The 20509-nt window shown below is 44.8% G+C and overlaps 1 non-coding gene and 1 pseudogene across 1 annotated transcript; one reads left to right on the forward strand and one right to left on the reverse strand.

The window, feature by feature from the left end:
- LOC149328213 (uncharacterized) overlaps positions 1 to 20509 on the reverse strand; it is a 132812-nt pseudogene that overhangs the window by 81739 nt on the left and 30564 nt on the right.
- On the forward strand, positions 9463 to 9588 carry LOC149328214 (U5 spliceosomal RNA). The gene has a single exon (XR_016285887.1). It is a non-coding gene; the product is annotated as a U5 spliceosomal RNA (small nuclear RNA).

Here is a 20509-nt window from a genome sequence, read left to right on the forward strand (position 1 = left end):
TCTGCTGCCGTTCACTGGTTTATGGGCATTTTTATGGCTTTGCTGAAGACTACGCTATGATTCCTTGTGGTTGGTCACAGGTGACTGTCCTCACTTTGTCATGTGCGAAGCATTCCTTACTCTGTCCAAGCTATGTTTGTTGCTGTGTGCATTTAGCCTGCATTCTGACGTCTTCCGTTCTGTTTTGAGGCTCTTTTAAGAGCAGGCGACATTTGGCTGTACGGGGTGACATGTTTTTTTTAGTTTTCACATGCTTAGTGCTGTTGTGCGCATTTGTAATTCATCAGGTGTGGACTTCAGTTCGTGATTATTGTATGTACCTTGAATTATCTTTGAGGAGGAAATTCTTTTGTTATGATGTGAAGCCATTTGAAAAAATTTGCCTCCCCAGTGTTTCTGTATAGCTCTGTGCTCTGTTGACCCTGTTTACCTTGTGCGGTACTGACCTATAGATGCAGTGCTCTTTGCCGTGTTTCCCAAGGCAATGCAAGCTGTAGCAGACTTACTCGTCTAAGAACCACACTGTTTCTGTCTTTTTTTCTGATTTTGCCGGAGTGAGTTCCTGACACGTGGCAGGTCTTCATGCCTCACAAAATGCCTGTAAAACTGATTTAGTGTTGCTGCGATTCTGATAAGTGATGACAAGTTGTACTTTTATTCTTTGTCTTGCTGCGTTCACTCTCCCCGCATCAGTGGCATAGTCATTGGAGGATGCACCGCGCATGTGGGATGTGCAGGGTATTATTCTCAGTACTAGCACTGGATACCCACCAGTGATGCAATAAGCAAGTTTTCCCCCTAGCTTGTGCTGGGTGCAGTGCTTGGAAATGGGCCTTTAACCCCAACCTGTGTCGAAAAAAGTGCCTTGAGCCATGGCCTTCTTTAGCCAAAGCTGCCCTTTCACCATCTCACCTATTGTCGTCATCAGCTTTCATTCTCATCACAATTTTTCATTCCACATTCGAGGCGTGGGCCTTACACAAGTAAATATGTTACGCTCAAACTGCACTTGACACACAGTAGTGTGCTGTTTCAGATGTGCTTCTACTGGTTTGTTTAATGCCACTCTTGGAGCTTCTGCAGGGGAAATACCGTGTTCGGCATGTTGGCCTCACTTGTGGGCGGCTGTAATCTTGGCTCCAAGCAAGTCTCCTGACAATTTTTTACCAGTTGTCAAGCTCTGAAAATTTTTTTCCTACGTGCTGTACAAAGGGCTTAAGAGGTCTTCAAAAAAAAACAGGAGGAATCCTGTCCCAATGTGTTTTGTCTCTAACCATAACTCACACTCGTTAGTTTTTAAGCCTACGTAGGCAGACTTGTACAGTCGTTCCCATGAAGCCAGTTACTGTACTGGCGAACAGGTCTATAAAGTGGCTGTTGGTTTGCTTGCAACCGCTTTCCGATATTTTTAGGTAACTGATTCTTTCATGAGCATAATTATAGTTCTCGTCTGGAGGCAGAATTGAAAGTTTGGAATGTTTGCTTTGGAACTTGATTGTTTTTAAGCCTGTCCTACTCAATTTACCTGACCTAGCACAACACTTTTATGAGCTGGTATGCTATTTTCACTGTCTCATCCACATAACACCATGTAAGTTGTTGCACATGTAATCCTGTGTCTTATGGATGTAACCTGTCTATCACTTGCAGGCTTGACCACCGGTGGACGCAAATACGGTGGATTTTCTGGACAAAACTCATCAGGTTAGAATCTTCACTTTTTCTTCATTAATCTGTTCCTGAAGGTTGTCTTTCAAAGAGCAGTGTGAAGAATACAGAAGCTTCAGTTCATAGAGCTCTGGTGAATTATGATGATATTTGCCTTTGATATTCTGGAAAGTTGTTTTCCAGAATATGTGAACTGTTGACCAAACTGTCACCCCTGTGAGTTCTATGCATTGATGTTAGGACTTGCGCAGGCGTCCAAGGCCTCATCAGGTTTTTAACCTTTAGCTTTTGCTTCCTCTTGTACCCTGCCTAAGGAGCAAATAAAGAAAACAAAAGTGGCAGTGTGCTAAACTTAGCTAATTGTCATTTGTTGGGTATTAGGCCCACTTTGGTGGGCTTAGCACAGCGTCTATCATGATGGCAGTAATGCAAGTGCTTAGAATGGATTTCAAATGCTACCCTATATTGTTGGCAAGGATGACATTTTTTGCAGCTGAAATGTTTTCAGCTGCTTGCAGAATTCATTCTAGGGATATCTTTCTTCAGACCTGAATTCTTCTTAAGGCCGACCTATTCAATAAAACTTTTCATAAACATCCACAGCTGTTGACAATTATGTCCTGCACATTGATCTTCATTTCCTTAGCTCCAGGTGAGCTTTGCAATGTTGGTTCCTGCATTTGATTGAAAGTATTCTTCCTTTACCACACAGGTTCGCCGCCGCGGTGGCTCAGCGGCTATGGTGCTCGGCTGCTGACCCAAAAGACGCGGGTTCGATCCCGGCCGCGGCGGCTAGAATTTCTTTGGAGGAGAAATTCTAGAGGCCCGTGTACTGTGCGATGTCAGTGCACGTTAAAGAACCACATGTGGTCGAAATTTCCGGAGCCCTTCACTACGGCGTCTCTCATAGCCTTAGTCGCTTTGGGACGTTAAACCCCATAAACCAAACCAAACCAACCTTTACCACACAGGTTCAGTCGTCACACCCAGCGACCATGGTGCACCTCCTGTGCAAGATTCAACTGATCAAAGGCACCCAGTGAGCCACTGCATGGAATCTACTCCTTCTGGCAGTTGTAACCACCGGGGTAAACTTGCAGTAAAGAAGGTGCACGAATGCACCCACTGCAGCAAGGGGTTCGAAAAAAGATCACAGCTGGTGGTGCATCTCCGAGTCCATACTGGGGACCGCCCATACCATTGTGATGACTGTGGAAAGAGCTTTGCACAAAAGGCCCACCTGGAGTCACACCAGCGCACTCACACTGGCGAGCGTCCTTACCATTGTGACTATTGTGATAGCAGCTTTTCAGACCGGAGCAACTTAGTGAAACACCAGCGAACTCACACAGGTGAGCGTCCTTGCCGTTGTGACCACTGTGGTAGCAGCTTTAAATCGAAGAAAAGCCTGGTGGCACACATCCGTACCCACACGGGTGAAAAGCCGTATCAGTGCCAGCTGTGCCCCATGGCCTTTGTAGTACGTGCAAATCTTGCAAGGCATGTGAGATCCCATAAGGGCGAAAAGCCCTTCCAATGTGATTTGTGCCATAAGAGATTTGCTCAGGGAAAAAATTTAAAACGCCACAAAAAGACGATTCACAAAGAATAGCAGCAGTTTCTAATGCCCTTAGTCGATATGTTTTCCTATCTACCTTTTTATGTGCGATCTTATGCGAGTCTAGCAGAATGCTATATGATGGGTGGCGGTAGCTAACCTTCGTCTTTCTTTACATTTGTATGTTTTGTTCACGTTTAAAGTTTTTTCAGGAAAATACATTTGTTCTTCCCTTAGGCTAGACACACACTCGCGATAAGTATTTCCTGAACACAGAGAGTAATCCTGCTATGCTTGTAAACTCGCATGAATGGAAATGAAATCTCGGTCATACGTGGATGGCATCACTTCTCGTTGGAGAGAGATTTTAACAACATTGTTCCCAATATTACAAAGAGATGTAGCATACCAGAGACGTAATAGCATAGACGTGTGCCAGCTTACCGCAAATTGACTACGCACGCGTTGTGGCATGGATACAATCAGGCAGGGCACTGCGCATTCGGAGCAGGCGTTCAGTAAACCAGTCTACATCTACGCTACTTCGTCTCCACTGCGCTAAATTTTTATTGCTAATGCCATTTATCTGCCTGCTTCAGTGAAAAGATTCAAGGGGGCAAAACATGCACAACCATTCATTTTATTCGTGCAGTCTGAGTGGGCGTGTTTTTGTGATCGTCATTATAAATTCCCTCATTAATATCATTGAACCGATTTCTGTTTGTGTGACAACACAGGAAAACCTGCTCTTGTGTTCATCTTAGTGTGTTTATTCTGGCAGTGCTAGTGGCTGGAATGAGTGGCGAACGGCAAGTGTCCGACCTCGTGTTGATGTGTCTTGTGTTAGTGTGCACGTTTTAGAACAGTTCTCTGTACTTCGGTATCAAAGCCAACAAAGAGTTTACGAGCATCTACATCACCATTTCTCAGACCACTATCTCTTCTGGATATAAATGGCATAATATTTGTGGAGCTTTATATTCACACCATTTTTATCTGTTGTGGTTGTCACAATATCAGGTGTTTGTCGCCATTTCGTTTTGTGCTAGCTTCTTTGTTGTGTTGGTGTTACTTGAAGAAGCCTTGTTTTTTACATAAGGTGTTCTTGATAACAAGCTGCAGGGGTCATGGCTGCTGAAACAAAAATACTGTGATTAGTGCCTAAGACAAACATTGTAATCTTGTAGTGTATTGTAACGCACGTAATTTGGGTCATTTTTGTGAGGTTGCTTAGTGCACATAAGTCTTTTATTCCAGTTTCCATTACACATTGTTGAATACGCTCTGGTTGTTTGTAAGGTTTTCATGATAACTAGTTGCAAGGGTCGTGGCTGCTGAAAGAAAAAGTGATTTGATTGGTGCCTATGAAAAACATTGTTATTTTGTAGTGTATTGTAAAGTTAGTAATTTGGGTTTGTTGTGTGAAATTGCAGATGATTATTTTATTACATTTGCGATTACAAAATGTTGAATACCTTCTGGCTGTTTGTAAAACGTACTTGACATGTTGTGCACTAAATTCAGAAGCAGTGCAGTTCTTTCGTTAACCTTTTTCTTCGAGTAGCTGATGTTTCCATTTTTTAGCATTTTGCTTCGAGCTTCCACAGACATCATTGTGCCTTGCATCTAGGAAAGAATTTTTATTGCCAATTGCTTCAGCACTTGGTTCTGGTTCCCACAGCAAGTCTATTCTGTCTAATAGCATTGTATTTCCAGTGGCACGACAATGAGCGGTAGTTTGGTCGCTTACTTTGGAGAAAACTTTCAACCTCTCTTTTTCTCAGCCACTGTGCATTTTCATGCCGTTACATGCATCCATTCAGATAAGAAACATTGAGCAACCTTCTGGGGAATTCAAATTAAATAGCCCCCGCTTTTCTTCGTTGCACGGCAGTAAGTGCTTTCCATATCTTGCATTCGCATTCTTTGAAGGTCAGGCACAGTTAACGCATATACGCCTCGCGTCCTATATGTAGAACACCGCTTTTTGTTTGTTCTGAAACTCAAAATTTATTCTGTAAACGCTTGTGCCTGCTAACGTAGATTCAAGAGGGTCTAAACTTTCTCTACATAGGTATCGCATTGCGTTGGTTATGTATTGTGCGTTTTATGCATTCAGAAATATTGCGCACTCTAGTCTGGAGTCCAGTTTTGAAATTCGGCCTCAGTGACTATATTGCAATGCTGCAAGGAAGACACATAACATTTTTGCATTGTCATAAAAGGAAACCACTCCGCGTTATGAGAAATGAGATTTTTGCATTGGATGGTCACAACTGTCATACCGTGATTGGTGTCTGCGAGAAACATTGTCATCTTGTAGTGTACTGTAAAGCTCGGAATTTGATTAATTGCGTGAAATTGCTCAGTGCACATGAGTATTTTATTACAGTAGCCTTTGCAAAATGTTACATGCATTCTGGCTGTTTGTAAGACTCACTTCTTTGACATGTCGTGCATTAAAATTGTATTGCTGTGCGGTTCTTCAAAAAGCTGCTGTTTCTCTCTTTTACCGTAATTTTACTTCGAGCATGCACAGACAGAATTATGTTTTTCATCCAGCGAAGAATTTCTATCATCACTCTCTTCAGCACTCAGTGCTGTTCTCTGATGGCGTAGCATTACCAGTGGCACGACAATGTCAGGTAGTTTTCTTGGCTGCTTTGTAGAAAAGTTTGAACCTCTCATTTTCTCAACCACCATGCATTTACGTGCTATTCATACATCCATTCTAATAAAGAATGTTGAAGAACTTTCTTGGTGAATTCAAATTAAATACCCCACTTTGTTGTGTTGCACATATTGAGCAGTCCTCCCCATGCCTTGCACTAATTATTATGTGAAACTCAATCGCAGTTACACTGCATGTGCTGCCTGCTCCTTTGCAGCTACTTCTTTGTGAACACCCCCACGAGGCATATACATAGGTGCCAGTCTGATTTATTTCATTCAAAGACTATAAAATGTATGCTCATGCTACCATCTTTTATTGTCCTGAGGAGTATAGTGTTCTGCCTGACATTTATGTCCACAGCTATTTCGATGGAGGCTAAATTCTAGAGGCCTGTGTACTGTGCGATGTGAGTGCACGTTAAAGAACCCCTGCTGGTCGAAATTTCCGGAGCCCTTCACTAAGGCGTCCCTCATAGCCTGAGTCGCTTTGGGACGTTAACCATTCACTTAGGTTCAAGTAAACGACATATACAAGATGTTCCACCTAAAACTTTGCACAATTTTTAAATATAGACTTTTTTAGTTGGAACGCTTTTTTCAGCGTTGCACTGTCAGGAGGGAAACACGACGATGAGTGGGCAGTGCCGCGGGACGGAGCACTCGCGCTAGGCCAGCTGCCAAGGCTGACAAGGGACTATTTTGTTCGGGGTGGGTATCCATCGGATAAAAGCTGGCGCACTAATAGCACTAATAGGACTAATAAACCGTCGTACGTACAAGTTAAGCCGGATAAAATTCAAAGCCTGCAAGGATAGCGATCCGCCGAATGCGATATCGAAACCAAGAGCAAACAGCGTCCAGTTTCGGTTTTTCTCTTGCCTTAATTGACGGCCAGTTTCCAATCAACTATACCTTGTGCGCGAGTGAAACCTTGCAGCCTCATATAAGATATAGTTATCTTAGGTTGTCTACTTGATGCTCATAATGTTTATTCGTATTTTAAATGCGTCCACGCCAACCATGCAGGCAAGTTGTGTGACGGCGAAAGCTGCGTCGCGGGCGGCATCAAAACTCGCACGCTTTTCCTGTGTTGCCGGTTGTGCCCGTTCCTTATCTGTTGCTTTACATATTCGTGTTTGTGTGTTGTCAGTCTGTGAGAAGGAGCTTTGAAGCAGGAAATCTATGCGCATACAGAGCAAGGATAACTTCATTGCAGCCCTGTGAACGTTACTTTTGTAGCGTGTGGTAATGAAAGTGAAGACATAGTCCGTCTTTGTGCGCGCGTGCCGAAGTGTCAGCGTGCAGTCACGAAATATTCAGGATTGCTTGTTAACGCCTTACCTAACATGAAAGCCGGAGAAGGGTACAATACCGGACAAATTTGCTCCAGTTATTCCTTTAAACCTGCTATTTCAACACTTGCATCTGCGGGCAAGTAAATGCAACATGCGGTAGGGTTGTAACTGACGTTAACCTATCTAAATTCATTACGTGTGTCTTCTGCCATGACCCTGTCACTCACTCGTTCGAAAGTGAGATTTGCTTGCTTAATTTCTCGTAGCGGGCTTTAGCACAGACATCACGTTCGTGGCGATCGATGTATGAGTTCTTCTGTGTCCGTAATCGCGTGGAAAATGCTACCGTTCTTTCGGTGTTATTGTATGAAAAGTGTTCACGGTGCACTGTGGTGACTAGTGCAAGCTGGTGAACCATATCCCAATGGCGGTACCTGTAGCCAGCAGCCTACGCCGAAAACTGCTTCAAACCGCCACTAGTTACTGCGACTCACCGGGCTTTTTTTTTCTATGTACAAGTCGTCCCCCTCTGCATGCTGGCATGGCATGCAAGTATTAAATCCTTTTTCCAGGTCCTAATAGCCGCGACCCAGGAATGAAAAGTGCATGTCACCCTCAGTGTTGTCGGTAACGCGTTACAAGTAACGGCGTTACCGGTAACGCGTTAGTTTTTTCGGTAACTTAGTAACGTACTCGTTACCATTTGGGAACTGTAACGGTAACGTACTTACGTTAACATTTTTCGGTAACGTGAGGTGTCACGTTACTTGTTACTTTTTATTTCAGTTGTCCTCCTCCGCCTCTTTTAAAAAAAAACGAAAATGATGTTGCAAATAAACAAATTCTACCGGTTTTCTCGATGACTCTTGTTGCGGCTCATGCATGCCAAAAAACATCTGCCCTTGACGAAGCACTCAACTAAAAAAAAAAGCACGAACACGCCGTCACGCACTTGTCTTCACCCCCAAACCACTCACACACACAACTCTCTAAAGGGTGGACGCATGCCGAGCCACCAATGGACCATTTGCAGAAATCTGTACGTCAGTTTCTGCGTAAGCTTGTTTTCCAACCAAAAGGTCTCGTTCCCAGGCGACACTCTCGCATTCTTGGTGGAAGCAGTTCCCTCTTCTGAGCAAAGCCAGGAATGTCGCCAGTTTACTTCAAGATGCCCCCAAGAGAGCCTTCGAAGGAGTACAATGGTACAGCACAGAAAAGGAGACTGCAGTCAACAGGGCTGTTTCCAACTGTGGCTATGTTTCTAGTTGAGTTCCTAAGCGAGCGAAGCTTACCTCGAACACCCTGACGTAAACACTTGAATTTTTGCGATAATAATGCAGGTTCAAGTAAAAAAAATTGTTTATGTGCGCAAATATATCTTTTCCCCAACTATGACATTTAAACATTTCTTTATGGCTACACAATTTCCGCGAGTAATTTCGTAAGAAAACGCACGCCAGAATTGGTGTAAATTTGTTATGTTCAGCTATGGTTTTTTTCTGAAGTTGGAATTAAATGAAGCATGAGCTTTATAAAATTGTTATCTTGAGTTCTTATAGCGAAGACGCACTGATTAAAACTAATGGCCATTGAGAAACGGCAAAGTAACGAGCGTTACGTTTTTTCGGTAACGGCAACGGTAACGCGTTACCTTTTTTTGTAGGTAAAGTAGGGCGGTAATGCGTTTTTTTTAGTGTAACGAGTAACGTATTTAGTTACTGTTTTTTGGTAATGCCTCTGGAACTCCTGAATTCAATATCCTGCATATTCGCACTCAGGCTATGAGGGACGCCGTAGTGAAGGGCTCCGGAAATTACGACCACCTGGGGACCTGAAATGTGCACTGACATCGCACTGTACAAGGCCCTCTAGAATTCTGGATCCATCGAAATTCGAGCGCCGCGGCCGATTTCGAATCCGTGTCTTTCGTGTCAGCAGCCGAGCGCCATAACCACTAAGCCACCATGACGGACAGGCAGAAATTTTATTTTTCTTTCCCTCGTCACATGGATTTTCGGAAGTCATTGTTTTTGGACGTCTGGATTTGTTGCTGATGAGTCATATAATTCTCTCGCAATGAAAACCGGCCTCACAGATACCTTAGTAGGATAAACGCTCGGGAGAGTATATGAGCCAGAGCTTGGTCAGGTTTCTTGAAGAGAATATTCTCAACCACCTACTCTAGCTTAACTTTCTATACCATATATGGCAAGTGTTGAAAATAAAAAAAAAATGATCCCCAGCGCTTCGGTCAGTGCATAACAAAGACGAGAAAGGCCTCTCCTCAATGCCGCGAACTGATCTTTCGCCTTTTGCTAAAGATCACCGCGGGGAGGGGCATTCCAATGAGCCTATAGGCCAATTTTTGTGGGGCCTTGCCCGTTTCGGTGAGGTCTAATTTTTTTTTTTCGCAGAAGCGTCGTGCTTCCTCGTCACCATCTAAATCTAGTTCTCATGAGAAGAAAGCTAGAAAAGTACCACCAAAACTTCTTCCCAATGTTGATATCCTCAAAGAGGCGGTGTCTGCCTCTTCAATTCGTCAGTAATCATGGCAGGTATCAAAGTGTTACAATGGAATTGCCGCTCCATACTCTCTTCTCTTCCAGATCTAGAACTACTTATTCAGAAACATAACCCTGATATCGTGATTTTACAAGAAACGTGGTTATCACCTTATAAATCATTTTCAATGAAAAACTTTCGAATTTTCAGATTAGATCGAAATGCTGGTAGGGGAGGTGGATTGGTAATCATGCTTTCTAAACACATATGTCATCAGGCATCTATCTCTAAGAAAATTCTTCTCCCTGACCGTGAACTTTTAGCGCTCAAAACTTCATTTCCGCAGTGTGCTGATATTACAATTGCTAATACCTACTTTCCTTTAGGTGTCCACAGGACAGACTGCTTAGACAGGTTGGTGGCTGGCGCAAGCAGTGTAGTTATTGCGGGAGATTTTTATTCCCACCACAGTGAATGGGGAAGTCGCACTGATTCCTGCGGCCAGCTTCTCTGGTCGTGGCTGTCTGCAAATGCTGTACGCTGCTGTAATTCAAGAGATATAACATTTATGCGAGGTGGTGCTCGCTCAGCCATTGACTTATCATTATCAGCAGGTAGGCTAGAGGTGACCGATTGGTTGACAGAAGATTCGGGTACATCTAGTGATCACTTTCCTGTAACTTTCACTATCCGGTTATCTCCGCACAAAAATAATTGTGTAAACGATAAATTTGTCAATCAAAATATTTATAAAAGTTTGATGTCCGCCTCACTTGCCTCTATAGTCAGTACTAGCCGGGATGACAGAGCTCAGCAGGCGGTTTCATTTTTGCAAAGTGCAGTAGACCTAATAAACAGCCGTCTCCCTGGTGGACCCAAGAATGTGAGAAGGCCTATCGTTGCAGAAAAGCGGCCTGGAAGAGGCTATCCTGCAACCAGTGTTCAGCAAATTCGTTAAATTACACATCTTTTTCTGCATCTTTGAAAAGAACAATTGCAAAATCCAAGGAGGACTATAACAAAAATTGCTCAGGGACTAGCGGTACGTTTCCAGACTCAAAGAAACGTCCCTCTGCGCGGAATCACACCCTCTTCGGATTATACCGAGGTTGATGCATCAGAGCTCCTCTCAGTCCTGGCAATGATGCATCCCTCAGCTCCCGTACAAGATGGTGTCACTGTTGGTAAGATTAAAATTTTAGCCCAGGATTTTACAAGCAACCTCTTAGAGATTGTCAATATTTCATTGAAAAATGCATGGATTCCAAGCATTTGGAAGATAGCGAAAATTATTTTATTGAGGAAAGATGCAGGTAAAGGGTACGTCTTAGATAATATTCGGCCAATTGCGCTAACTTCAAATTTAGTCAAATTAATTGAAGGAGTAGTGCACAGTCATCTCACAAAACATGTCCAGGATGTTAATGGCCTTAGCTCAGCACAGATTAGCTTTCGTCGCGGATGCTCTATATGGACAGCGCATGTGGATCCAGAAAGTAGAATCCGGCTCTCGATACGCAGAAGAGAAGTTTCAGCTTTGGTGACTCTTGATGTAGCAAAAGCCTATGATAGTATAGAACATACTATTTTACTTAACAGACTTGCGCAGTTACATCCTCCAACCTACATTTATGCATGGATATCTGAATTTCTAAAGGACACATACTTTTACTGCGCAGAGGGTACCATATGTTCTAATACTTATCATCAATCAAGAGGAGTGCCGCAAGGTTCGGTGTATCACCGCTGCTTTTAATATTTTGGTCAGTGACATCCCCATCCATCCTGATATAACAGTTTTTGTGTATGCAGATGATAGATTTTTTCGCCTCGGCCACGGATATCCATTCAATTTACCAGATTCTGCAGGGATATTTAGGTGCTCTTGGAGTTTGGTTGCACCGTATTAATTTATCCCTGAATGTTAACAAATGTGGCATACTGGTATTCCCTCCAGACACGCCTTTGCACATTTCATTAGCCCATCACTCTAATCTGATTCCACAAGTGGAATCTGTTACATATCTAGGTGTTACTTACCATCCAAACTTAGATTGGAGCCTTCATATAAAGAACAACGTGCGTAAAGGAGAACGCGCTCAAGGCCGGCTGACACGAATCGCCAATAAAAGGTTTGGGATGCGCCGCGACACATTATTGTTACTATACAAAGCTTATGTAAGACCTATACTTGAATTCAGTTGCATTCTGTTCTCTGGTAGCGCAAACTACAAGGTCACACCCTTAATCTTACTGGAAAGGTGTGCTCTCCGTCTCTGCCTTGGTCTCCCAAAATCAGTTTCAGACGCCCTGCTTTATCTCGAAGCCAGTATGCCCGATTTAATTTCCCGCTTTCAAATACTCATGGTGCGAACTTTCCTCAGGTCGTTGGACCCGATGACTAATGTCAGTGCTCCTATTTTTGTGTCTCAGCCGGCCTTATTTTTTTACCATCATTGGCCACGATATCAAATGCCACAAATTACCTTAACACAGAAACTTTTATCACCGGTTGGTGTTGATCTCAGTTCTTTTCAGTGGGTTGACGACACGCCGGCGGCAGTGGAATACCATTTTGACCACATCTTCTCATCTCATGCGAAACACATGCCTACAAACATTTTAAACGGCATTCTTTCTGGTCAGATAGCGGAATTCCCCCATCATGTGGTGATTTCTACCGATGCCTCCGTCAGCTGCCAAAAAGCTGCAGTTGGCACCTTTCGCAGGATTGGGCATGGAGCTATTCTGCCCGCATCCCAGATTATATCCCTATATTCTTTGCGGAATTTTTGTCTCTTGGAATGGCCCTGCACAAAATTCCGTGTCATGTATCTCACGTTATCATCCTGGCTGATTGTTTGTCAGTTTTAGTCTCCCTTGAAATTTCCCAAAAAGATTTTTTGTGCCGTTTCCTGCGATTTTTTGTCCCATCCACTTTAAAGGAGGTCCGTTTTTTTTGGGTTCCTGGTCATGCAGGCATTCATTCAAACGAGGTGGCTGATTATTCAGCAAGGTCGGCTCTTCACGGGTCAGTAACGCATCCCGTCCCGAATTTCAGTCTGCTGGCGATCTGCACGTTTCAGCGGTTCCAACACATATCAGCCAGGTTACGCGATTCCTTACTAAATACTACTGATTATCAGCACTTAGCGTATAAATGGAACGTCCGTTCGTGTAAAACCAGGCAGTGTGAGGTATCAATGACGCGACTGCGGTGCAGGATTCCCAGTTTAAATTTATACCTATGCAGATGTGGGTGGTCACCGACAAACCTATGTGAGTCTTGCGGGGACGTTGAATCTGTCGACCATTTCCTTCTCTATTGTCCAAAGTTCGCACTTCAGAGAAAGATTTACCTGGAGGTCCCTTTCTCCAGGTTAGGGCTCCCGTTATCTCTGCCAGAGTTGTTATCGTTCGGTGCGAGCGTCAAAGGATTTGCATTGGGTTCAATTTGTGGGAATCTCCATGATTACATAATTGCAACTGGTAGGTTGATTTGCTAACTCCTTTAAAAGTATTGGATTTTTTTTTATGCGAAGCATACTACTTTAGCTACCACTTCAGCCCTTCACCGTGGTTATGCGCCTCCAAATCACATGATACATGACGTCACATCACGTGACACGATGACGTCACGGCAGTGGAGAAACGGGGGCCCACCTCGCGCCGTCGCGGCGGTTGTGCGCCTCCAAATCACGTGATACATGACGTCACACCACGTGACACGATGACGTCACGGCAGTGGAGAAACGGGGGCCCACCTCGCGCCGTCGCTGTGGTTGTGCGCCTCCATATTACGCGACACGATGATGCTTAACCAAGTTAACCAAGCTTAACCAAGTTAAGCCTCAGCTATTTTTTCTCCCTAAACGTTCTTTTTTTTTAACTTTATATATTCTTCTGTCGTTTTTCATGGACACATTTTCAAAATTCACGTTCCGATATTTTGTCGTCATACTATGAAAATTTCCTTATTTATGCCACTACACCTTGGCCAACCCCCCGTGTGGGTATGTGCCATTATAGAGAGGAAGAAGAAGAAGGAGAAGATGGAAGCTCGGCCGACGAGAGAAGACCTACTTTCGCCAACTGGAACCGGTCGCCCCTGGACTCGGACTTCCATCCTGCGAAGTAAAGAGTTGCGATCGGCAGGCGTCTGCCTGAGCTGCGCAACTGGGGCCGCTTTAGCCACCGCCACCACCGCGCTGGCCTGACTCGCTGTTCACTGGGCTGCCAAGAGGGTGAGCACGCGTGGCACTGCGACGAAGTTCTGCTGCCCCAGCGAGGCAGCCACGCTTTTCGCCGCCAACGGCGCCAACCAGCAGCCGTGCACAGATTTCTTCGCGTACATCTGCAAGAACGCCCTCGAGACAGGATTCGTCCAGCGTGACGTGGCACGCGACCTGCTAGTGAGCAGCTTGCGCACGGAGAATACACTTCTAGTTTCCGCGAGGGTGCACTAGCAAAAGGAAAAAAAGCGCAACAGAAAATGGCTCAGTGCTTATGGTGCCCTGCTGCTGACCCGAACAACGCGGGTTCGATCCCAGCCGCGAAATTCTAGAGGCCCGTGTACTGTGCGACGTCATACCACGTTAAAGAACCCCAGGTGGTCGAAATTTCCGGAGCCCTCCACTACGGCATCCTTCATAGCCTAAGTCGCTCTGGGCCGTTAGACCCCCATAAACCGTAAACCAAACCAGAAAAATGGGATGCCTGAAGCACTAGGCACGGCAGGTTTTCTGTTTTGCCGTCGTAACCTTGCTGGTTTACCCCTTTGACGCCAGTAGTAATCCGTGCTTAATAAATATATGCTGCTATTTCCTACCCTTCCACAGGCATTTGGAAGTGGCTGCTGTGATGTTCTTTTTTTCAGCAAAAGTCTTTCTTTCGGTGAGTATCGGAAGCGAAGATAGCACAAACTGTTTCGGGTTTACGGCGCAAAAATTGTTTTTGAGGAAAGGAAATGGCGCAGTAACTGTCTGACATATCTCGGTGGATATCCAAACCGCACCGTAAGAAAGGGAGAAAGAAGTGAGTGAAAGAAGAAAGGATGATGGAGGTCACATAGTGGAGGGCTCCGGAATAATTTCGACCAACTGGAGACCTTTAACGTTCGCTGACATCGCACAGCACACGGGTGTCTTTTGCGTTTCGCCTCCATCAAAACGCGGCCGCCACGGTCGAGTTCGAACCCAGGTACTCCAGCTGAGTAGGCGAGCGCTCTAACCACTGAGCCACCGCAGCGATAGCTATGGTGCGGTAATTTTAAATAATGGCTTTTAATCCAGTGTGCAGCTAATAATTCTAACTGCTATTGATTTGAAAACAATTTGCATACCTCATCGATGCGGCCCTTTTTGGAGAATTTTTACGCCATAAAAAATATCCCACTGCTCACGTGGTCGTACGGGGCAGTCTTGGGGGGAGGGACCTGGCGTGAGCGATATCAGCTTCAGCAATTGCTCGGCACTCTTTAACTTTAGCTTCTCGGATTTTGAGAGCCGTAACCATGTCCCTGGTGTATACCAACAAGAAGAAAACAAAAAGTTCGTGTTGCTCAAAAATTTACCGAGAAATTGTTGACCATTCAAAAAACCGTACCGTTTCGCATAACTTCGACGTGTATGCTCAATAATGAAAGTTTGCTTGCTTAGTGCGGGTAGGAAAATTTTTAACAATTTTGCACCTCGAGATTTTCTACGAAGAGCACGATGGCGAAAAAGAGCTGTAACTTTTATTTAATGGTCCCAGTAGCAAAATATACAATCTTATTTACCTGCTGACTGCAATCTATATCAATTTTCTTAATTTATAAAAACCTGAAGGCCCCGGAACTGCCTTTATTACACAATATCTATATCGGACTCGTCATTGCCTACAAGGTATTTACTGACGCAATTGCGAACGGAACAACCAAGGAACCAGGCTGCCTGTCTCAAAAGCAACCCCACAAGACCCCATATTCACATTACCGAATAGATGATAGATGCTCAGAATATAACCAGTCGCTATATTTAGCTTTTATTGATTACTAGAAAGTAGTTGACTCAGTCTAAATTACAACTATCATGCAGGAATTTCGGAGCCGGAGCATAGAAGAGGCATGCGTAAAAGTACTGAAAAATATCTACAGTGGCTGCACAGATGCCATAGCTCTTCTCTACAAAATAAATCAGGAAAATAAATCAGGGAGACACGATCTCTCCGGTACTCTTCATCATGAGTTTGCACGAAGTATTCATGATCTTGATTGGAAATAGGCAATAAAATTAAATGGATATTAACTTGTAAATCGATGATTCGCTGATGTTTCCTTGTTAGGTACCGCAAGGGACAAATTGCAAAGCGTGATCAAAGACCCAAACACGCAAAGCAGAATAATAGGTTCAAAATCTAATACAGTCTAGCCCGGTTATAACGAAGTCGGCGGGAATCGGAAATCACTTCGCTATATCCGCTATTTCGTTATATGTGGACTGCGAAAAAAAAAATGCAAACATCGGCATACCGATTTATTGCCGCTCAAAGAAGTCGTCCAGCGTCCCCTGAACACGTTTCGCGAGTGCGGACTTCAGGATTGCGGCTTCCATACCTTCCAACTGCGAACCAAAGATCTGGTCGAACTCCGCGATAACGCGATAACGATAAAAATGAGCCACGCTTCCAACATGCACAATGCTGCCGCGCTTTCTCCCTGCCTTGCGCACCGCGGCACTGACATAAAACAAAGCGCGCGCTGCCACACCTCCTGCAGACTGCAGTCCAGCCTTGGCGCCGACTGCCTGGGAGAAATAGAGAACCGAGATTGGCTAAGACGGCCGCTCTCTGCGACGTCATGAAAACAAAAAAAAATCGTCTCTGTTCTTTTTTACATTTTTCCCCTGCGCGACGTGCTCTACCGCTCGACGCCGTGACGCCCTGTCCTCGCTTCGGCGAGTGCGGCTTCGGCCGCTTACCTGATTTTTTTCAGCAGCGTCCGCTCCGGCGGACGCAGTTGTTGCTGCGACGCGCGTCTTTTCTTTCCTTTTTGTCTTTCCTCTGATCTCTTAGCTCTTCTCTATCTGCACGTGGCAGCGGTGGTGGCTTGGTTCGAGCCAGTAGCAGGCCCGTGCAATTTCCTTTTCATCCTTCTCTCAGTCACAACAACAACAACGACGCCGTTCACGGACGGCGCAACACCAGACCGGCGTGCCATGCGATGCAGTGAAGCAACCTTTCGCTCCGCAGGAGAGCAGACGACGGCACGAAAGGACGCCGTCAGCCGAATTTTGCTCCTATTTTCGCAGAAAAAATCGCCTCAAGGACGCAAAAATGTGTTTATTGGCAGATTATTTTCCGGTTGGTATTAAATCTCTTCGTTATATCCGCTGACGCGCTCTTATTTACTTCGTTAAAACCGGACCCAAAATGTATTCAAAATGCAAAAATGGGAATGGGAAATTGAAATCCCTTCGTTATAACCGCTATTTCGCTATAAGTTGCTTCGTTATAAACGGGCTAGACTGTATAAAGAAAAGTTGTTTTCTTTGGTTTGGTTTATGCGGGTTTAACGTCCCAAAGCCACTCAGGCTATGAGCGACGCCGTATTGAAGGGCTCCGGATATATCGACCACCTGGAGTTCTTTAACGTGCTCTGACATCGCACAGTGCACGGGCATCTAGAATTTCGCCGCCATTGAAATTCGACCGCCGCGGCCGGGATCTAACCAGCGTCTTTCGGGAATATAAAGAAAACTGATGTTCAACAGTGTCGGAAGAGAACCCAACTTATATAACACAGGCAGCGAAGCGTTGGGATTGGTGAGGGAATACCTATATCCACTACATAGGACAGGTAGTCACCGCAGGTCCGGATCCCGCAGATGAAATAACCAGGAAAGTAAGAATGGGTATCGGATCGAGTGCACTGGAGAGGTACTTTCAGGTAATGAATGGCAGTTTACGATTATCTCTCAAGAGGAAAGTATATAACAATAAGGGAGTAATTACCCCCCCCTCCTCCCCCCCTTATTACAAATCTACTCCACCTTGGGGGATTCCCCTAAAAACATTTGGTAAAGTATATATCAGTTGTATGTTTCTGAACTCACCTATGAAACAGCGACATAAAGGCTAAGGACAAAGCTTTAACTTAATTTCAGCAACCCTAAGCGGCCAATGGAAAGGAAAATTAAGAGGCACGATGAGAGCAGAGTGGCTTAATGAGAATGAAACACGAGTTATTGATATACCTAGTCGAATTGAAAAAATGAGAAACATGAAATGGGCATGAACAGAACATGTAATGCGAATCAGGAGAGCAAGCTGCCGGGCTAGTTGGTGAAGCATGTTAAATTGAATTCAGCGCAAAAAAACAGACAAGGGACAAAGAGAGACACACTGAGACAACACGAGCGCTGACTACCAACTGTTTATTCATGCTGAAGTACAGGGGATATATAGGAAGGGAATGAAGAGCATGCGCGTAGCGAGGTACAGATAATGCACATCCGTCAAGCAAACGAGTTAATCAAAAAACGAATCTAAAAAAGCACATTCAGATGAGTATATGTGTACCGACGTGTCACTGACACAACGTTCGGACAGCTTTCTGATATAATAAGCTTCTAAAACGAGCCTTGCCTTATCATTACCGCTCTTGCCAAGAATCGTGGTCTTCTCTAATCCCGCCCTACATTTACACGAAGCAAGGTGCCGCACAAGATTCACATTCGTGTCGTTATTTTCTATGTTTTTGGCATGCTCCCGTAGCCGGTCATTAATACAGCGGCCAGTTTGGCCAACGTATGAAGCCCCACATGAGAGGGGGATGCAGTACACCACACCTATTGTACATTTGGCGTAGGCGAACCCATGTTTTTTGTTGCAGCCCCTGCCGGCACAACCAGTAATGCGAGGGCATAGCTTGGACAGCTTGTTTGGAGCTGAGAATACCAAGGGCACGTGGTGCCTGCCAGCCACTTTTTTGAGGTTGTGAGAGAGTTGGTGTACATAAGGGACCACCACCGGCTTAGAAGAAGGGGTTTCATGTCTTTTCTGGGCGCCAACAAAAAACATGGGTTCGCCTACGCCAAATGTGCAATAGGTGTGGTGTACTGCATCCCCCTCTCATGTGGGGCTTCATACGTTGGCCAAACTGGCCGCTGTATTAATGACCGGCTACGGGAGCATGCCAAAAACATAGAAAATAACGACACGAATGTGAATCTTGTGCGGCACCTTGCTTCGTGTAAATGTAGGGCGGGATTAGAGAAGACCACGATTCTTGGCAAGAGCGGTAATGATAAGGCAAGGCTCGTTTTAGAAGCTTATTATATCAGAAAGCTGTCCGAACGTTGTGTCAGTGACACGTCGGTACACATATACTCATCTGAATGTGCTTTTTTAGATTCGTTTTTTGATTAACTCGTTTGCTTGACGGATGTGCATTATCTGTACCTCGCTACGCGCATGCTCTTCATTCCCTTCCTATATATCCCCTGTACTTCAGCATGAATAAACAGTTGGTAGTCAGCGCTCGTGTTGTCTCAGTGTGTCTCTCTTTGTCCCTTGTCTGTTTTTTTTGCGCTGAATTCAATTTAACATGTAATGCGAAGGCAAGATAACCGATGGTCGTTAAGGGTAACGGACCGGATTCCAATAGAGGGCAAGCGTAGCTGGGGGCGGCAATGTGCTAAGTGGACGGAGGAGACTAGGAATTTTTCGGGGATAATGTAACCACAGCTGGCACAAGATTAGGTTACGAGACAGCCCTTTGCCTTGCAGTGGGCATATTTAGGCTGATAATGACGGTTTCAGAATTTTAATTTTTCTTTTTTGCGTAACGTCAACAACATACCCGGCAGATTCTCACCACCTAAAATTGAAAAAGTAAGTTCCGTGCTACTTGCTCAGGCAAACTTCTGGGGTGTTTAAGCGCCCGAGCTCGAAACTTCTGCTTCACTTTACTCGAAGCCTCCATTTCAAAGCCGTTGTGCGCAAACGTACTACGGTCATATGACCTCATTTGACCAATCGTAACTAGCGCCCATTTTCCTAACCACGTAGGTGCGATGTCAGAGCACGTTAAAGAACCCCAGGTGGTCGAAATTTCCGCAGACCTTCACTGCGCTGTCTCTCATAGCCTGAGTCGCTTTGGTACTTTAAACCCCCATGAACCAACCAACCAATATTTCAATTGACCGCGGAGGTTTATATATTTGACATGCAGTACCCCGGATAGTTTCCCGGAAATACTGGCCAGCGTAGTTCCTGTTGAATATCAATGAACCACATCCTGCATGTCAGCCTTTGTCAAAAGTTTGGAGCACAGGGGGTCTTCTTTTGAGCCACACTCAATGGGTCCCTAGCGCTCCAATGGGTCTCTAGCGCTCCAAATTTCCTGGACAAGAGAAGATTTCTGGTACTGCCCCCTGCAGTAGGTACGACTCCCATGAAAGCTCCTGAAGTCTCAATATAAAGCTTGGAAGTGAAACCCCTGGGCTCTAAACTTTTGACAAAGACTGTACGCATCATTAACGGACTAACCAGTGGCTACGAACAGGGGCATCTCTGCTTGACAGCTGTGGCATGAAACGGTCTAGTGTCGAGACGCGGCGTCTTGTTCTACTTAAGACATGTGCTTAACAATAACATTATCTTCGGTTTAACATTTCTCGAGCTTCTCATATCGTTAGTACTAGGCTACCTACCAAACACACACTAAACATTGCTATCAAAAATTCTGTTCTTCATTTCCACTAGATGCCCTTTGCTGCAGTGAATGACGGAATGATGTAACGCGAGTGTCCTTGAGTGGCCGCGTTTAGGG

This window comes from Amblyomma mixtum, chromosome 9 (genome assembly GCF_055824585.1).
Source record: "Amblyomma mixtum isolate Tamu chromosome 9, ASM5582458v1, whole genome shotgun sequence".
Taxonomy (NCBI): domain Eukaryota; kingdom Metazoa; phylum Arthropoda; class Arachnida; order Ixodida; family Ixodidae; genus Amblyomma; species Amblyomma mixtum.